Source organism: Lissotriton helveticus, chromosome 3_1, assembly GCF_964261635.1.
Source record: "Lissotriton helveticus chromosome 3_1, aLisHel1.1, whole genome shotgun sequence".
Taxonomy (NCBI): Eukaryota; Metazoa; Chordata; class Amphibia; order Caudata; family Salamandridae; genus Lissotriton; species Lissotriton helveticus.
In genome coordinates this window covers 1,831,181,235-1,831,202,978 of record NC_136061.1, presented here as the reverse complement: position 1 = coordinate 1,831,202,978, position 21,744 = coordinate 1,831,181,235, and positions in this window count along the sequence as shown.

Below are 21,744 nucleotides of genomic sequence, written 5' to 3'. Positions count from 1 at the left end.
ACATCCTCCAAATGCATAACCCCACCTAAACACTGTTTGCGTGAATAAAATGTGAAAAACCACAAAATATCCACTTTTTGTATTTTAATCCAATGCCATACCATGGCCTAAATGATGTTTCAGTTCTACAGACACAGCAGAGACAGCTGTTTGATGCACCCATGAATAGTACAGGGTTGACTGGCTGGAAGGATAATTGGCAAACCAGGCCTCACAGTGAATTAATTAAATCAATCAATATTGTAAATGTATTTAAAAAGATGGAGAAGAAAAAAGAAAATGTACTGAACTGTACAATATTTTTCCTTTACAAAAAAAGATACATTTCATGCACAAACAAACTAGGCCCCTACTAAAACTGTCGGCCACCAACCACTATAAATTTAGAAAAATCAAATAAAAGTACAAATAAATCCGGGTGCATGCCCCAGTCAAACAAACAACACCCTTATACACCAGTTTTTCAACTTACTTGTGATAACTCCAAAACAAAGTACTTAATTCCAATGGTATTTATGCAGCAGACAAGGAGAGTGATCCTTCCAGCTCTAAATCCCAATGAAAAGTGACCAAGAGAGGTACAAAGCACTGGAAGGAGCCTGCTCGTCAGGAACAGGAAGTTAGAGTCTCTGGCGCACTTCCTCCTGGTTTCAGAAAAAAAGGTTTTTAAAAAATGGCTTATCGCACAAAAAACCCTACTCCAACGGCCACTTTGAGAAGAAAATCCAGTCCAAATACCTCTCAGCTGCATCCTCAAGCAGAAAAGCTGCTGGACCGCTCTGTTTTCCATCGCGATCGGCTTTAAGAATGCAAGGTTGGTGCCTTTACAGTCATGCAAGTGAGCGCAAAGTCTCATGGGAGCTCTCAAGCGGTATCTTGTGTGTGCTCGCAAGCAGCCTGAGAGTCTTGGTGCTCGCGGTTGAGCACCAAAAAAAGACTTGAGCGCGCAAACAGAAAAAAACTCTGCTTCATGCCCGATTGGTGGAATTCTGTATTCCTGCGAGGAGTGTCTGAATTCCCAAACTCTGCGAACGGAGCAGAGTTTACCGCCTGCGGTTAGTTGCATCCTGCTGTGTCTGTTCTGAGGAGGACCACAGCTGGGCTGGCAGAGCACAGTTATCCCCACTTCCAAGGGTCAAGGACTGGTGAGGCACCACTTGTGAGGTTAGGATTCACAGCAGGCCGAGTCCATGGCAGGGTTCAAGGGTGTTGGATCTTCTTGCGTCCCTGCAACTCAGAACAGGAGGTCATCCAAGCAGCTCTTGAAGTCACTTTGGTGGTCCTGGGTCCAAAGTGCAGACCCAGTCAGTCCTCCTTCCTCAGACAGCAGAGCAGCAGAACAGTCTCTCTTGCAGGTAGGGACGCAGGGCAGTCCTTCTTCCAGCAAAGCAGTGGGGCAGCAGAATAGTCCTTCACATCTGAGTCTTCTAGAGGTCCAGAAGTGATCTGAAGAGTGGCAGTGTTATATCTGGTGCCCACTTTGAAGTGGGAGAAGCTTTTGGAATTTCCCCCTACAAAGGCATCTGGAATGTTCTGCCTGCCCAGGCTGTCTGGGGGCACAAAAGGCTAGTGTGAGCTCCTTTATATGTGAGCTGGCCAGTGACTTTGATGTCCAAGTGTAGTGGGCTGGACTGTTCCCATGAGGCACAGGGTCAGACTGATTTGCATATGGCCATGTCTGAACTGGGGTGGCAGAGTAGGCTAAAGAACGGTGATGGATTAAACCCAAATCTTTTGACTGGGTGTGAGTGTTTGATTGGTTCAGATGCTCCGTCTATCACCACCCCCTTTGTACCGCAAGTGTTGTAGGTGACAGCTTTGCCCTAACCATTAGGTAAGGGTCGCTCATCCTGCCAACAATCAGGCCCACTAATGTGATTCTGTCTGGGAAGAATACACAAAGGCAAATTATCAATTACACCCAGGCATGTGACTCAGGAACAGGCTGCAGGTGCCAAATGGTTAGGACAAGACAATGGTAACTTTTGAAAGGGGCATTTTCACAAATGTGACTTAAACTTTGGAGTTTAACATAAAAGAGTGTTTTAAATTACAATTCGTCAGACACCAAACATTACTTTCCCACCTGCTCCCAATCAAATGTTATCACTTATAAAATGAATGTTAGCATGTGGGAGAGGTAGGCCTCCTTAGAGAAAAACAAAAATACAGGAGTTTTTCGCTACCAGGACATGTAAAACCTAAACATACATGGCTTACTGATTTAATATAATGCACCCTGTACTATGGGCTGATTGGTGCATACCTTATGGGTAACTTATACATATGAAAAGGGAAGGTTTAGACCTGGCAAGAGATTTATTTTACCTGGCCGAAATGCCAGTTTAAAACTGCCCACACAGGCTGCATTCGCAGGCCTCAGACATTTTTAAAAGGGCTACTTAAGTGAGTTGCACAATAAGGGCTGCAGGCCCACTAGTAGTATTTGATTTACAGGTCTGGGATACATGTAGTATCAATTTACTAGGGACTTACAAGTAAATGAAATGTGCCAATTGGGTGTGAGCCAATATTACCATTTTTAAAGGCGAATGCACAAGTACTTTAGCATGGGTTACCAGTGGTAAAGTGAGCACAGTCCTAAAGCTAACAGAAACGGGTTCAGCAAACAGGAGAAGTAAAGCCTAAAAGTTTGGGAGTGACCCTGCATACAGGGCCAATTCCAAAAATTCCCTACAAAGAAATCTTACTTTTCATGTAAAAAATACCTATCTGTATGCTTTCATACAGAGAAGTAACAATCCACTCTTGGGGCCCAATTAGGATGGCGGCCGGATCGCCCCCGCCGGGCCAGCGGTAGTCATGCCGGCCCGGCGGGGGCGATCCGCCCGCCATCCTTGCAGCAAAGACCCCTCGCCATATTACTATGGCTGGAGGGTCCACGGCGGACGGAAAAACCGTCTGCCACTTTTCCGCTTGGTTGACAAGTCGACCGGGCGGAAAAGGGCTCAATATGGTGGGTGTGTCTGTTAGGCTCCGGCAGCCATATTACTATGTGGGCAGAAACATGCAGCGTTTGCTAGCAGGAGCCCGTTGCGGGCCCCCACAGACTCTGGGGGGTGGGGATTGCACATGGGGGGTACCTATGGTACCCCCCTGCATTTCAATGTACAACGTGGCAGGCACCGAGTGGTGCCCGTCACGTTGTGCATTGAAAGGCACAACCTGCCTTTGTGGCATTGCGGCAGGCGGTGCTGAAAGCACCGCCCGCCGCAATGTTACAAATGCGCCATGCGCCCGCCAGTGTGGCTGTTGCATCCCAATTGGCAGTGCGGGACTGCCGCTCCCTCTTTATCCGCCCGCCATACTAATGACCCCCTAAATTCCTGTTGATTTTAACATATGATTTTAATAATCAATATTTCAAGCCCAGTTTGTTTCTCATAAATTGTCATAAATAACAGATCCAACCTAGGAAAGCAGAAGAATGTTTTCCTAGTGAACCGATCAGGCCTGTAGTTGTTATCATTACATTATCACCAAAACCAGCTCAGGTCGCCTGTACTGAGTATAAGCTTTCCCATAAGGCAACCACCAGGCATACAGTCATAAAATTTCATAGCATTCAAAATTACAGGTGATAAAGCAAAATAGTCTGTCTCCTATGAGGACCTAACACTAATTCTGACAGTAAAGATCGTTTATACACCAGAATATCTTGCCTACTATGGTATTCTGTAAGATTCCAGGTTACAAAATATGTATCAGTAGGTAGCATATGCTTTTCACAATCATATATGGCAGCCCAATTGTCTTTATCATAACTTTACATTATAAACAATCAAGCCTATAACCATTATCAATTGGCTTGCCACCATAATCAGCTTGATCTACTAGGTTGCTTCATAAGCCTTCCCACAAGGCAACCAGTATACAAACCATAGTCAAATTTAAATATATAAATAATAAGGCTGTCAAAACAATACAAAATCCATACTAATAACGCCCCATGGTTTGTTCAGAGGGTTCACCAGCAACAAAACCATTGCTTACTACAGCATTTTGCAAGACCTCATGTAACAAAACACTTGCCTACAACTATTTACCATAGCATAATAACAATCCAAAGCTGTTTGCCCTTAATATACTTTTCACAATGAGTAATTAAGGCCCTACTTGCTTAGTCATAACTTTTCATTATAAGCAGATAACACAAAAGGATTTTAACATTACTTTTCCCAGTGAACTGATAAAATCCCTGGTCTTTACCAATGGCATGACACTATATACAACCGAGGCCTATGGAAGTACGAAGAATCTGGCAACCATCAAGCATGCTTTTATAAAATTACATATATGTACAAAATTACAGTTTGCACCACAATTTACCGCCATGCTCATTAGGTTATAACAATAAACTCTACTACCATGGTTTGTCAGAATGGGTAACCAACACCAAAACCCTTGCCTAAAATAGTATTCTGCGAGATTACATGTAACCTAAAACCTTTCAATGGCCTGTAACATAATGTGACAACAATCCACATTTAGAATCCTACTGACATTACCATATGCTTTTCACAATAAATAAGACAGGCCTATTAACTTTGTAATAACTTTTCATAATAAATAGGCTAGAGAAATTACATCAGGTATAATATTTCCCTGAACACGAATCAAGCCTATAACTGATATCACTGCTTGTCCCCATAACAAACCTAGGCCTAATGTACTGATTATAGCATTCCTTCAAGAAAATGGTTAGTCATACAGTCATAACATTTCAAATGTATAGAAGATTACACTCAACGAAGCAAAATAGTACCTCTCCTAACAGGGCTTAACAAGGATTCCACAGTTTGAATATTCAACAATCATAGTTTGTCAGAGGGTGTAACCAACACCAAAACCTGTGCCTACTAAAGTACTTATCAGACTCCATTTAACAAAACACCTATCTGCATGCCTTTACTCAGACTAATAATAATCCACCTTTAAATGTCTATTGATTGAAACATATGCTCTTTACAATCAATATGTCTGGCCTACTGTCTTTATCGTAACATTTCATGATAATCATCCGGCGCATAGCTTTTATTATAGGCTGTCACCACCTGAGCATAAGCTTTCAAAAGGCTTTCGAAAGGCAACCATCATAAAAGTACAAATGGATATAAAACAGTTGGCAAAGCAAAATACTATCTCTATTAAGAAAGCCTATTAAGAATGATTGTAGTGCATATCTTCTATCCCAACATTTGTTAGGGTTGATCACCAACAACAACAACCCTTGCCTTCCACAGCAATCTGTAAAGTACCTGCCTACTGACTTTAACACAGATTAATTACAATCAATCCTTACAAGCCCATTGTTTTGGCGCATGCTTTCAGTTAGTGACATTCCTGTGGAAAATTGTGCTTTGCATTATTAATAAGGCAACGTTAATCCACTTAACATGGCTTAACGTTGCTTGTAAATAAGGCCCCCTTTCACGCTATACTTAGAGGTGTTACGGTGGGCATTCCACTGCTATACCCATTTATTTTGACGCTGCCTCATATTTACAAGGCCGGCGTTAATATGGAGTAGCACAACAATTAGGACCAGAGAAAACCCCTTACATCTATATAATTTGGTAAACTCTCTCAGGGGTTTATTGCCTACTTTTCTGGTGAACCTGAGTACAGCAGAAATGGTCCTTATGAATTTTAACTTGGTCTATTTTAGATGAGGTATCCAATCAACTTTCTGGGAAAAAACGATGCCCTGGTAGCTAAAGGTTTTCACCTCCTCAAGCTTTTGACCCCTCGTGTAGTAACTGTTCTCCTGTTTTAATCTTTTCCTGCATACCATAGTATTCAATGTTAAATCTCTACTCTCCATAAATATAACACAGCTTGTTATCAGTCACTGAAGGATGATTGCCATCCTGGATAAAAGTACTGGTGTTGTCGGTAAAGAGTAAAAGTGGAGGAGTAAGAACCTATCTTAGGGGCATAAGCACGTATATCTTGGAGGAAGCCACCCACACCATTTATATATAAAGAAAATATTAAGGGTGTGAGTAAGCACCCCTGTCTGATTCCCTCGGATCCCCCACACATTGTTTGTACTTTCCCCATTTTTCCCATAATACACACAGGAGAAAAAGTATGCATACAGCTGGGAGAGGTGACTTATGATGTCAGTTGGGGCACCCATATCTATTATCCCCTACCATAGCTTGGCATGGTTCACTGGGTCAAAGGTGCAAGACAATTCTGCAAAATACATGTAAACATGCCCCTCCCTAGCCATAGTGCACTTCCTAATAATAAGATGTAAATTAATTCCTTGATCCACGGTACCTACCCAATATTGTTTATTAATATGTTTTTATCCTGGACCCAGTAGCGGCTCCTGGTGGGAGTGCTACCGGGCGGTGTATAAATATGGAATACATTTTGTTGCGCGCGCTGCATCGCATTTGGCGATGTTGCGCGCGCTGCATCGCATTTAGCGATGCAGCGCGCGCAACGGAATTTGTTTTATTGATTTCATTGTCAACTTACCTGCATTCATCCATATTCCAGTGTTTACTACCCGCCACCCTGCCCCTCCCCCGCCCCACGTCACCGCCCGGTAGCACTTCCACCAGGAGCCGCTACTGCCTAAACCCAGTCTTCCATCCGGGCCAAGATCCCCCTACCCATAATTTTCATAGGGAAATCCAAGAGAGATATGAGGCGATAACAGCTAGCGCTGCCTCTGTCCCCTTTTTTAAAAAATAGGGACAATCACACTATTACTCCAATATTTCGGAATGCGGCCGTTAGCTGCTGCGATCAAAATTTGAGTCAAAATTGGAACCCAGAGTGGAGATGTGAGATTTTAAAACATCCACTGGGATGCCATTGAGCCCCAGGATTTTCCTTGGGCATTTGCTTGTGAGCCTTCACTAACGTCCTCCATTATTATTCTTTTCAACGGCTAAAAATTCATTTAACTTGGAGGGCCTAAGGTTGTATCAATGGCGATGCCATCTGGGTTGAAAATACTTCCAAAGTGCTTGATCCAGGCATCTGGCAATACAGACAAATCTAGACCTGGGGTTCTACTTTCTTTGAGAAAGGGGGAATTTACTGTTTTCCAAAAGAGAATATTGTTTCCAGTTTCAGCTGTCTGTTCTAAGTCTGCTCAAGCCTGCTCCTGGAGTTCATTCCTTCTTCTTCCTAACATCATCCTCAAACTTTCTCCGAATTCCTGTATGTTTTCTCTGTTTCAAGGTGATTCTTGTACAGCCTTTCTGAGGGTCTGATTTGCTCTATAACAATGGGAGTTAAACTACCCTTGAACCCTTCTTCTATTCCCGGCATCTTTAACCGGCCTATAATGGTTTTTTGCAATTGTTGATGTTATTTGAAAAAAGGCCTCACAAAACTATCATAATCTGCCTCCCATTCCATGCAGGTAACAAATTATTCCCATTGCTCTATGATAATGGCCTCAGGTATTTTGGGCTGGTTTACCCCGGCCCATTTCAGGGTGGCCCAATTTTTCCCTGAAGTTTTAATCAATGGAGCTACTCCTTTTTCCTCTTGGTTGTTTTAAAAAATATTCAGGGAGAGAGTTAACACAGCATGATCACTTAACACAGTGCTTTCTACTATGAAGGAATTGATCAATTGCAAGTCATTAGCTGAAATCAAAATGCGGTCAGTGGCAGAAGTGTGGCCATTGCCATGGAAGGTTGGCGTCACAGGGCAGTTTCCATAGAGTTCCTGTTCTATGATTTCTAGATTTAATGTGTATAAAAGTTCATTGAATGATTCTCCACAGGAGTCATTCATAAAATGGGGTTGTTCAGTCCCGAAACAATCCGAAAAGCCACAAGCTATGCTACTTTTGTTCTGGCATTTAACTGTTTTAAAATCTCCTGCCCAGATGAATGTGTGATCTGGTTCCACCTTTTCTCTAAAAACTAAATCTGGGAGGTAAACTCTGCTCCGTGGGCAGAGTTTACAGAGTTTGTGCTACTCCACACTCCGCTTGGAGAGCCAAGTTCAGCAAAAACTCTGCCTATGCAGCGGAGCAGAATTCACCGGTGCGGAGAGACTTACCTTCCTGCCAAATCGGTGTCCTGATTCTGCTGCTGGGCCTGGATCCACTTACCCAGCTCTGGTTGAATTACAGGAAGAACTGCAGTGCGCATGGCATGACCCTCCATGATAGGGTCAGGCATGCCTTCACGGAGTATGCGATGCGCACTGCATTTCTTCCTGCAATTTAACCAGAGCAGCGTAAGTGGAGCCACGCCCAGCAGCAGGAGTAGGACACCGATTTGGGAGGAAGGTAAATCTCTTCTTAGACTTCTTCTCTTCTTTACTCTAGTCTCTTATCTTTGGCTTACTAAGTGGGAAATGGGTCAGGGGCTGGAGATTTAGTGGGGTGGGGAGCCAGGGCTTTAGCAGGAGGGGGGTGGGGGGGCTAAGGTTTTAGTGGGGGTGCGGGGTTGGGGGAGGGGTAGGGGGCACTGCGCCAGGCAAAGGAACTCCACAGAATTTCACAGAGTTTTTCCAGTAATTCCGTGAAATTCCACGGAGTACCTCTACGCGATCTCCGCCCACCCTTAGTAAAAACCTTCAGTTCACTTCCCAGTTCAGTGATAATTCTGCTATGTGTGTTATTAAAAATGTATTATAGAAATGTATTAAAATGACCTTCTACCTTTGGTCCATCGATAAATAGGCCACCTGGTAAGAAGGGGATTTAGCCAGGATTTTCTTCACTGTATAGGTGACATATTAGAAATAAGTACTGCCAGACCTCCTTTGGCTTGCCCTTTCACTAAAGGGATAGCTGGTGTTACCATGGAGTAGAAACCACCTACACAGAAATCACCCCTGCTCCAAGTTTCCTACAGGCATATTATCCGGGTGGATGTAATGATGTTTAGCCAGTGTGAATTATGTAGTTTAGATTTCACATCTGCCACATTCCAGCTTTTAATGGTTAAATAATGATTTGGGATAGCTATAGGTGTATGGTAACATCCTCTTGATCACTCTTATTTAGACTGCTTAATTTCAGGGGCCTCAAGCCTTCATCCCCTCTAGGTAGCACCTAGGCCTATTTCGGTCAATCTTGATCATCTAGCTTGGATAATGGAGTATATCTGTTAGATGTAATGACCGGAGCAGGGGACTTACAAAACATACCTGCTGACAGCCCTGTTGACCTAACCATAAGTTGGAAGCACTTTTTACACAGGAATCTGTAGCATAAATATTGCTTATACTGTGTCCGACCGGTCTGTAAAAGTAGCCTACACGGAGGGCTTCTATTCTACTCGGAAAAAGTGATCTTTGTGCTAGATATTGTAGAACATTCGCACGATACACGGTCTAAAATTGACTATTATTCAATCACCTGCATTTACTTTTGCTTGGACTCCCAACTAAGGCATTCTCTTTATATGTATCACCTCCCACAATAGATCCCCTAACCATTCCAAATTTAATATCAACCAAGTCACCGTCTTGTTTTGCAGGGTAAGATCATCTTTGCTACCCTTAATTGATAGTATCGGCAAATCCCTTAAAATTAGGCACTCTTGAACACCAATTTTTGGAATAGTAGCTGTTGAATTTAAATCCATTACTGAAGAGCAATCTGAATTAAATGAACACTGAAAAGTTAATGCAGGCATGAAACCAGAGGGTTAAAAATGGCACTGTGGTAATCTTATGCTTAAAGACTTAGGGCCTTATTTATGAAGGCCTTGCGCCGCCGGTGCGTCACTTTTAAAATGGGAAAAAGTGACGCACCGGTAGCGCAAGGCCTTCATAAAGAAGGCCCTTAGTTGTAAGAATGGCAAAAGGCTTTGTCACTTTCTAGCTCAGCGTGGATGGCACTTTGCTAATCCAATGGTAAATGCTCTGCTGAAAAATCCAGACATTTGAGGTAAACAGATTCAGAGTTTTTCTGGTGTTGTAGGGTGCTTCATATAAAATAGATGCTCTCCGCCTAAAATTGGTACTAACCCAGAGTTCCTTGCTTCCTTTTTTGCATAAATGTAAGCGCACTCTAAGCCTTAAAGTATATTGTCTTGACTTATTATACTGGATGCTCTCTTGTGTCCAGACAGAGCTGTAACTTTCTGAAGAGCGATCACTAGAGCAAAACACGTGTCAGGGGTTGCATTGATTCATTTCAGGTTGGCTGGTATGGTATGTTATGGTATGGTATGTTAGCAATTCAAAGTTGTAATACTACGCATGGAGTGGTAAAAGGTTTTTGTCATTTTTCAGCTCAGTGTAGATGGCACTGCACGAATCCTTTGGTTTAAGACTTTGCTGTAAAAATGGCAAAAGGTTTTGTCACTTTCTAGCTCAGCGTGGATGGCACTGTGCTAATTCTATGCTTACAAATTCTTCTAGAAATACAGACATCTAAGTTGAGCACATTTAGAATGTTGCTGGTGTTGTAAGGTTCTTTATATAAGATATGCTCTCTGTCTAAACTTGGACACTAGTCAGAGTTCCCTGCTGCCTTTATTGAATAATGTATGCAGCATTCTAAGCCTGAAGGGGTATTGTCTCTCTCTCTCTTTCTCTCTCTCTCTCTCCATATACATATATATATATGCAAAACGGGTCTTCTTTGGTGTTTAACGAAACAGAGAAGTTCAACGGCCGGCCGGCAATCCGACTTTGCAGGTAGAGAAAGAGGCTGCGGAATTCCCAACGTTGAGGTCGAGGAGCGGTGTACAAACATTGGTCAGGTAAGCGTCTCCTTTAGCCCTTCGGGGAAGCGCGTTGAGGGAGAGGGCGGGGTCGTTTGGGAACAGACGCGCCCGCTCGTCTGCTCTCCTCTGCACTGTAGGAGACACCTGCCCCGGTGAATGTGTACATGGTGATCTCTGCATGGTGAAGAGAGAAAAAATAATAGTACACAACGACTAAATCGAGGGTCGGACGAGCTGACCTACACCACACCACCCATATAATAGGACCTCATTTTTGAAATATCCGCAGATATTCAAGTTCGTGTTTGAATTTATTTTCGATACATGATTGCAATGTCATTGAACTAAGAATCAAACAAATCCACGAATTATACAAACTAAATACCGGCAACAGAAACCTTCCAGCCAGAAGGGGGAACTTTAACCAGAGTTTATCGATAAAAGAGAGGTGCTTAATAATACTCTCAGTACTACGCTTGCGTATCTTTGATACATTGGGACTCACATTTTAATATTCTCTTTGAACATGGAAGCAGAACGTCGTGCTGCGGCTGCAGCTCTATTCTCGAGGGCACCTGGCTCAGGAATTAGTAATTTATCAAAAAAGGAAATCCCTCCTGACACCTCGCTATTAACAAAACTCAAAAGATTGGAAAAACTTCAAAAAAATGAAACATCAAAATGGTGGGAAGCGATCTCACTTCAGGATTATGTAGATAAACAGATGGTGCCCAGAGGTTTACGAATTTACATTATGCCCTCGTATGAATCACTGAACCCCCAAATGTTGTTAGATTGGCAAGAAAACTCAGCCAATGGTTCAAGAGTAATGATGAATATCCTAATTAAATATGCATGGGAGGACCGCGAGGTCATCATGACTGAAATAAAATCCATAGAAGACGAATTAGCCAAGAGCACAGATCAAGATCTAATAAATAAATTCATGAAAGATCTGAAACCTAAACTAGAACGCCACGAAGAAGACATCAAGATTAGGAAACAACGTAAACTACATAGAGACTGTTTAGACTACGAAACAGGAAGAATCCTGACATATAGTCCAAAATATGACTATTTATATGAAGATCTCCCACCTCAGACCATGTTAGCAGTAGAGGGTACTGTAAACAATGAAAACATCACGGTGGAATCCATTGGCTCAGAGACTGACCTCTCAGTATCAACTATAAGTTCAATCTCAGAAAGACCAATACCAACAAGAAGGGCCAATTTTTTAGACGAGTTCAAGGTCCTAAGAAAGGGCCGTCAAGTACCGAAACCAACCCCCATTTCTCCACCAACACGAGGCAAACCTCGGGGGAGAGGTCGCGGAAGAGGAAGAGGGAGGGGAGGAGCAAACAAAGACGGAAACGAAGGAAACAAAAACAAGACAAAGAAGAGCGTAAAGGAGCTCGTGGGAACAAGAACAAGAAGCTCAGCAAACAAGGAGTAATGGATCCTGTTACGGTAAATCAAACCATTATCAACTTAAGTAGCAGACATCTAACCTTCTCGGAAAAATGCACATTATGTCTTGGTTTAACATTTTGCCCCTCTGAGATTTTTAATTATGCCGATGCCAGAATAGATCTGTACAAATTTGTGAGGAAAGTAAAGCTCAAAAAATGGCACTACTTACACAAACAAAATCCCACCACCACTATATCTGAATCTGCAACTATTCCCAGTACTTTTCCCATTTTTACAGTGGGAGACGCACCTGGGATACGCACTATACAACAACTTGACACTGGGGAGGATGAACAGGGTTCTAACGAGACAGAACTTGGGATGACAACCAATCGAACCCCACGCACGGGCTTTAAACCACGCTCTATTTTCTATCCTATCCTACCCCATGACAATATAGATACTTTTCAAGATGTTGTTTCCCAATCATTATCTAAACTAAAAAGAAATTCTAATAATAATGGAGGCTTTAACCTGTCTAAAGAACAAAGAACCTTCTTGACTAAATTGGCCAATGAAACAAACATTGTGATTCGCCCTGCCGATAAGGGAGGTAACATCGTTCTCTGGCCTAAAGATCTATATGTCAAGGAAGCGTTAAGACAGTTGGAGGATCAACATTTCTATGTACCTACAACCACAGACACATATAACAAAAGTATTGTGGACATTTGGGAAAAATTGAAACAGTGGGAACAAGTGGGGCTATTAACATGGGAGGAATATTGCTTCTTAAAACGAGATTACCCCAAATTACCCATATTGTACCTTCTTCCGAAGGTTCATAAGAACCCCACGTCTCCACCAGGGAGACCGATTGTGTCCTCCATTGGCAGTACACTGGAAAATGTCTCAAAATATGTTGATTTCTTTTTGAGGGAATATGTTACTGCTTTACCCTCATATGTGCGCGACAGTACGGATTTTATATGCAAACTAGATAATGTTGTGTGGGATGCTAATGATCTGTTAATAACAATGGATGTGAATTCTTTGTATACAATCATTGATCATGAGGAGGGCACACAAGCTAGCCACCATTACTTGAACCATAGGCCAATACAATTTTTGGAACATACTAAAATGGTATTAGATATGATGATGATGTGTCTAACTGGTAACATCTTTATGTTCAACGGATCTTTGTACCAACAGATACGTGGCACCGCTATGGGCACATGTTTTGCCCCTAGCTTCGCTAATCTCTTTCTCGGGAAGTGGGAGGAGGAGATCAAACTCGACCAAGTAACATCTAGGTTTTTCTCTATGGTCAAAATATGGTTGAGATATATCGACGACCTGTTCATTGTTTGGACAGGTGGGAAAGAAAAGGCAGTAGAATTCATTGACATCCTGAATACTAATAATCATAACATCAAATTGACATGTCAGATCAGCAGTACATCCATTGAATTTTTGGACTTACGTATAACTCCTGAAGGGAACACTCTCAAGACTAGCCTTTTTCGCAAGGCTACAGCTGGCAATACTCTTCTCCACGCTCTCAGCAGCCACCCAGATGCTCTCAAGTGGAGTATCCCTTATGGGGAGCTGCTGAGGGCGAGGAGAAATTGCAGCTCTCCTGCGGATTTCGAAAAAGAAATGGAGGTAATGATTTCCAGATTTAAGGATAGAGGATATCCTGATTGGGTTTTGAAAAAAGCTAAAGATCGTGTCAAGAAAGTAGATCGCCCTGCTATTCTAAACCCAGATACAATAAAAGAATCTGAGGAAAAAGACCAAGAACCAGTATTACGGGCTGTATTTACGTACAACAGCAACTCTAAACAGATATCCAAAATCTTGGCTGACAAGTGGGAGATACTAACCAGTGATCCTCTCATCGGTCCCAGTATGCCACGCAGACCCCAAATCACCTACAGGAAAGGCAGGAGTATAAGAGATATCATTGTACGGAATGATATCACAACCATGAAAGATCCCAATGAACATCAGTTAAAGGGTTTCTTCCCATGTGGGCATTGTAAAGCCTGCCGCAACAGCAATATGGTGAAGACTGTTATAATTCCTGGCTATGCAACACCTAAAAGAATTGACCAATTCTTAACCTGTGGATCATCATTCTGTGTGTATGTACTGATATGCCCTTGCAAAATGAAATATGTGGGGAGCACTACTAAGCCAGTAAAGAACAGAATACTGGAACATATGCGTGCGATCACCAATAAAGACCCCCATTACCCAATAGCCAGACACTTTGAACTTTTTCATCACTCTAATTGCAATTTACTTAGTTTCTTTGCATTAGAACAAATTCACGTAGGTGCAAGAGGAGGAAACAGAACTCTTGCGCTTCGTAAACGTGAATCAAGATGGATAATTAATCTGGAGACCAAGTATCCGAAAGGTCATAATCTTGATGAGGAATTAGCCTTCCACTTAAAAGAATAATGAGGGCATACATTAGCGACAATGGTCTTATTCGCATGTATGTACATATATCTGTCTTCCATGTTTCAATTGTGTATTTTAGCATCACATATCACAACACTGTTTGATTAGCTTTATCTGATTTTTCTAGGTGGAAGAGACTGGCTACAATGAAATTCAGGAATCTACAGTCAATCCCTCCACATGAGTCTCTTTATTTATCAGATAATTTTAGATAAGAAATTGCACTTTGTTTTTTATGCACTTTTTCACTTCTCTTTTTCTTGACGCAGTGAGATCGTATTAAGTACATAGATAGGCCACTTTTTCTATGTATTATGAGATGAGCCCCTAGAAAACCATTCTATGCATTATGTATTGTATATAGGATTACAAGTGGCACTATGCCGTATAGATTCAGTGAATTCGCTGACTTAAGGAAAATATTCTGTAAATATTTGTACATAGTTCTGTACATTATTATTGAACTCATATTAGGCATGAGGTTCATATATTGAACATATAGCCTTTATTTGAGAATTCCTTTGACATTTTTGATTTTGTATGACACTATGTCGATTAAGAATCAATTCATGTGACTATCAGCACCCGTATATAGTAAGTGCAGTACAGATTTATACATATGCTCAAAATCAAGTTTTCTGGGAAATTTTGGTGTTTATAACATACATATATCATTAATTTTAACCCAGTGTGGTATATATTTTACAGTGTTAAGATGGCCGCCACATTCACTAACATCAGTTATCAAACATTTAGTCCTTTGTTTGTGTCGAATACCTATGTATTGACTTCCTGTGTCATGGAGCAAATTGTGTGATCAAGACAGCTTTTGCTGTTGAAACGCGTTACCTTGCTTTGAAATAAACCCTGGTTATCCCTAGTGCGAGTCCTTCTCTCTTTGTAAGGAGTGTTGGTGGTGGATATATATATATGTATATATATATATATATATATATATATATATATGTATATATGTGAGTAAATACATATAACTTCAGACGCCATTTGCAGCATAACCTATTTGAGGACCAACTATAAATGTTTAGCGAACAAGAATCATTCGAAAAGTATGCTCCTGTAAAACTATCTAGGAGTTATCCTGAAGTTGCAAGTAAGACATCATATACCTTTTATGCTTAGTCTCACCACATATGAGGAATAACACTCAATGCTTGTTGTGAGAAATGTACACTACATATTATGCTTATGTTCAGTAACATAGCCTTATAACTGTAATTATAATAATCACCTTACTTCTGCACTTGTGTAAATACTGCAACATATTTCATGAAATATAAACGTTTTCACTTAACTGCGTGCAATATTTTTGACTATTATGCATTATGCTGCCATTTTGTAATATATCCAATGAAAACGAAAAACACTTTTGTTGAAATAATGGCACTCTCAATTTATTTCCCCCTAAAAATGTATATTTTTGACTTCTGGGACATTGCTTAACTTTTTATTTTGCTATGCGCAAGCCATGAACCAATTAAGCAATCACACCTACTCGCGTAGTGTAATGTCAAACATGCATAACCGATAATTTACAACATGGAAGTGCAAAAAAGCCATTCCTAATGAAAACTGTAAAGCCAACTTACAGTAAAGACAATCTGCATTCATCCTGCAGTTCGAACATGATCTGGGTACTGCAACATGGCTGAGGAGCAGGCAAAGAGTGATTCCTACATGGTGGTGGAGATTCTTGGTGTGTTCTCCAAATACCCTCTGCGCTATAGATCTGAAGAACAGTAGCTGACCGATAAAGTCAAGACGAACATCTGGCAGGCGACTGAATGACCTATGCCATCGATAATTGGAAATGGTGTCTGCATACTGGGAAAAGTCTCAGCCTAATCCACTGCATAGAAGGATCGTGGCGTGGTGACCTGCCTTCATCTTTAAGGACAAACAGAATAGCACGTGCAGAGCAAGGCGGTAAGTAGCATTCATTTCAGTGAGATATAAAATATAGATGTGTTAAAATTGGAATACACTTCAAGACCCAGTGTATTCAAACATAAAATGACTTCATCCTCGATAGTGAGTAATATCTAATGCATTTCGGGCCGTGTTTTTAGCCCTTCATCAGGGATTCACTAAAAATATAAATAGGAGCATAAATAGGAGCGTTAGACCATAAGCGTACACGAACAACCATTATACGGTTTCATCAGACATTCATTTGCACGTTAGTTTACAAGAAAAAATACTTCACTCGACGTTTTCCCTCTAATTGTTCATTCTACAACTCAAGTGAGATAACTGCCTTTTCTAATGGTTGTTCGTGTACGCTTATGGTCTAACGGTCCTATTTATATTTTTAGTGAATACCTGATGAAGGGCTAAGAACACGGCCCGAAATGCATTGGATATTACTCATTATCGAGGATGAATCATGTATATATTCCTGTCAGAAATGGAGCAAAATAATGATAACTTTGGAATTAATTTGAATAAAAGATTCATAACGCAACTTTATTGTGGTACACTCACTGCAACAAGCATTTTCAAGCAGTGCTTCTGGCATGGGAGCAGGATTCCGCTCCCAGTACTTAATGTTGTTTAATTTACCCACGTGGCGGAAGGGCGGACAACGAATCCAGAACGCACGCATAGATCAATACAAATCAATCCAAATTGACAAGAATGGGACTAAATTGGTGTGCACCTGACCTCTCGATCTTTTGATGAATTTACTTCAGCCCTTTTTTCAAGGTAGCACCCACGGAATACAGTTAACAAAGAAAACGCAAATGAAAGCGGATGGTCGCATGCCTAGCCATTTCTCCTCACAGGAGGGGGTTAAAACAACTCCAAGGTGCACGGACATTGTGGAGGAAACACAGGCAACCATGTGTATAGCAAATGCTTTCTTTATCACTCGTTTATACATTTTGAGAACGATGAATGACGAATGCATATTTCTTGAAAAATACTTTTTACATGTTTAGCATAAGGGCGTAGGTATTAACATCATAAGGGTGGGCGGGTTAAACTAATTGATGGAAGACGCAGTGTTTCGTTCAGCGACTGAGGTGAATTATGGGTCTTGGAGTATCATGGCAGACCGGGATACCTACAGGGGAGGAGTCACGTTTGATGAATTTAAAACGACATCAGGTGTTTAGAAACGTGATTGTCAGCTTAAACAGACTAGCTAAGAGGCCACGGCACGCGTGACAGATATGAGGGGTGTTGTACAAGGTTGGAGTGCGACAGACAGAAATGTAGCAAAATAATTATAACTTTGGAATTAATTTGAATAATTTGAATAAAAGATTCATAACGCAACTTTATTGTTGTACACTCATTGCAACAAGCATTTTCAAGCAGTGCTTCTGGCATGGGAGCAGGATTCCGCTCCCAGGACATAATGTTGTTTGATTTACCCATGTGGCGGAAGGGCGGACCACGAATCCAGAACGCACGCATAAATCAATACAAATCAATCCAAATTGACAAGAATGGGACTAAATTGGTGTGCACCCAACCTCTCGATCTTTTGATGAATCTACTATATAGGTAGCCACATTGCTTGCCATCTACTTTACAGAGTTTCTCTTCCTCTTTATTGATGCTCTCTCCGTCTTACAAAAGTGCCTCTGAAACAATGTGTAGCTGAAGTGGAAGAGACTTTGCCAAAATTAGTGTTGTGTTGGGTGTGTGACTGCTTTCTGGTGATTGTGGTTAGGCTACAATGTGACTGGTTTCTAGTTGCCTTAATCTGTAACATTATGCCACATATATTTAAATGACCCAACATTATGTTCTAGTGAGGCATGTATATTGTTATGCTTAACTATATATTTGTAAGTAGAAAATATTGAATCATAATATTGCTAACACATGTCTAGGAGAATGATGTCCCACACCTGATTTGTATATTCTTTTTGTGGGTGAAAAGTCATAAGCCATACGATTAGAACGTTGTATGCAAAGGTTGGAGAATATGATGACGTCACAGGCTAACAACAATGCGGGGCTGTCATTTAGCTAATATTGCCAACACAATTATTGTTAGGAATTCAAGCTGTGGTGTCACCATTTTGGGTAGCCTCCCTATTACTTCCCTCTTTCAGGTCAAACTTTCGGGTAACCTCCCTCTTACTTCCCTCTCCCAGGTCACCCTTTTGGGTAGGCTGCCTCTTCCCTCTCTCAGATCACCCTTTCAAGAAGCCTCCCTCCTACTTCCCTCTCTCAGGTCACCCTTTCAGGTAGCCTTACTCCTACTTCCCTCTCTCGTGTCACTCTTACGGGTAGCCTCCCTCCTCCTTCCCCCAGTGCTTTTTGCCTTAACTCAGAGGATCTTTCAGTGTTCACATTGGAAACTTGCTCCCAAAAAATATAAAGTTGACCTAGACCAGTATTGCAAACTGATATTCATCTTATTAAAGCAAAGCTTTGGATTAGTCCCCAGATGCAGGTAGATTTTAATAGCGATAAGATAAAAGTAAAAGATAAACGCATCTCAACATCTTGGAAAAATGTTTCTGGAAACCAATTTGTTAGTTTCAAGTTTTCAGAGGTGTGATTCCTGCGGTTTCCCATTTCTAGAGTAATCTATTCAAACGTATCTTTGCTCATGTCCACCGGTCAATACTTGTTTTAATGTTTTCATTAAGCACAAACCCACATAGAAATGAAGCTTAACCACGGCCGTTAGTTGTAGTGTCTTTAATGGTAGGAGCTCTAGGACCCTTGTGGTTCTGGGCACACTCTGAAAAGGAAGTTATTTGTTCTCTTGGGAGGTGTTAAGGTTTGGCTATTAAAATCATTAGGTAATGTGTGCAGTGTGCGATCATATATGAAAGAATAAATGCGTCAGGTATGGCGCTCCATGTGTGGTGTGTTCATGCGCATGCTTCCGGTCTAGAGAGGACATTACACCTGGCGAAAATGATGCAATACATTCCCTGAAGAAACAAGACTGCTCTCCCTAATAATTGTTTGTGTATGCCATGTGCTCCTCAAATTGCTACAAAGCAGTCTACAGGTGACCTATGTGGAGTCAAAGACCTGGTCTGGCCCAGACACAGCCGTTGAAGAAGTTGAAGGCCCTAAAGAGGAACATATTCACAAAGTCTGCCAGAAACCCACTGGTAAGGCCATAAAAAGAGATACTGTGCCACATCATAACACAGAGCCATCATCCATGCTGAGCAAAAACTAAAGGCAGTGACAACCAGGTATGAAAGCAGAATCTTACTGACATAAGCGAGTGATACGCTTTACGACCATCGAACATAAACGGAGACCCAAGCACAAACACACAGGTTGTGCTTGCTGAAGTTGCAGGTACTAGAGATTATTCTCCATTGCTGTCAGCCGGACAGCACATACCAACATAATTTTGGCAGATAGGAGTGAAACATACACAGCAGCCGCGTTCCTGGAACCACCACCACCATTCAACATGACCAAGAAGCAGAACATTGGCACCAGATGGGCTGCATGGATCAAGACTTAGATGATTTCATACACACGCTGGAAGAAGCAGACAATCAGAAATCTTGCTGGCGATGAGGTGAAAGAAGTGATAAAGAAAATATCACAAATTGATGCAGTATCATACCCTCAAATGAAGGAAGCTTTAGAAGCCATGTTTAATCTGATGCCAAATGTTGACCATGAAAGGTACATTTTCAATCAGCATGACAATAAGCCAGTGAAACGATTGATGAGTTCGTTGAGATACTTGACATGCTTGTGGAACACTGCAAGTTCAGTGAATTCAATGATGAAGAAGCCATGTGCCTTAGAGTCATTGATGATTGTCTTTCAGACTCATTCAGAAGACACATGTTGAGAGAAACTCTCAGTTTAGAGAAAATGCTAATGGCTTTGGGGCAGAAGAATGTGCAGATCGACAGGCCACTGGTATGGAAGATGGAACAGCACAAAGTGAATGAGCGCTAATCATGAAAAGATGGCATGAGCACAAGGTAGATGCACACAAGTTGATGTCTCTGAAGAAAAAGAAGATGTGTTTCCGATGTGGATTTCCATTTGGCCATGAAAGTAAATGTCTCGCCATCGGGCAGACATGTAAAGGCTGTGGAAAGGAAAAACATTTCAGAACAGTCTGCAAAATGAAAGAGAAACTAAATGTGTCACAGTGTGAAGAGAACATTGATGCCAGAAAGTTCCAGAAATATTCTTACCACGCCAACAAAGCCAAAAGACAACATCAGTTATGAAAAATAGAAACCAAACAAAGTTGCTCATCATCAAATTCATCATGTAAAGACTCTTCAATGTCATTATCAAGCACTGCCAAAGACGATGGATGTGTGCTAATGATGTTGACTAAGAAATGACATACATATGTAGGATTAGCTACTTGCAAAGAAGATCGAAAGTCAGAAAAGAATCACAAGACGTAGCAACCAGAATCCTTTCACACTGCCCTAAGTTCAACTTTAAGGTGAATGGTTGCCCCATAACCTTCATTATAGATGGTGGTGCATTGATTAACATCATACCAGTGGAGAAGTTCAACACCCTATCTTCTGTACCACGCCTTACTCCATCAAACATGAAGGTATACACATGGGCTGCTTCCAAACCATTACAGAGTTAAGGGCCACTCATGGCAACCATGCGACACAAAACGATGTTAGCGCAAGCACCAGTTCATGTCCTTCGAGGAACTTCATCCAGTGCTTGTCTGCTCAGTTTTACCACTGCTGCTAACATGGGACCAATATCCCTCAATTACAACCTTCATGCCCAGTGTGACATTGTGAATCAGTTCCTGTCATTTTTTCATGGTTTAGGGAGTCTCAAGACAAAGTAAGTGCGACTTCATATCAATGAGGACATTAGCCTTGTTGCGCACTGTCACCGTAGGATTTCTTTTCACTTACAAGAAGCCGTTGAGAAAGAACTAGAAACGCTGTTGAAGCATGATATCATTGAATGCTCCACTGGTCAATACCATGGGTTTCGCCCATGGTGGTGGCAACAAAAAAGGACAGTGGAGGCATCTAAGTTGATATGAGCCAGGCCAATAAAGAAATTGAGAGAGAAAGACATCCTGGACAACACATAGCTGACATGATCATGCAACTGAATGGAGCCCAAGTATTTTCCGGTCTTGACTTGAACAAGGGAAATCCTCAACTTGAGATAGAAGAAAACTGTAGGTACATTACTACTT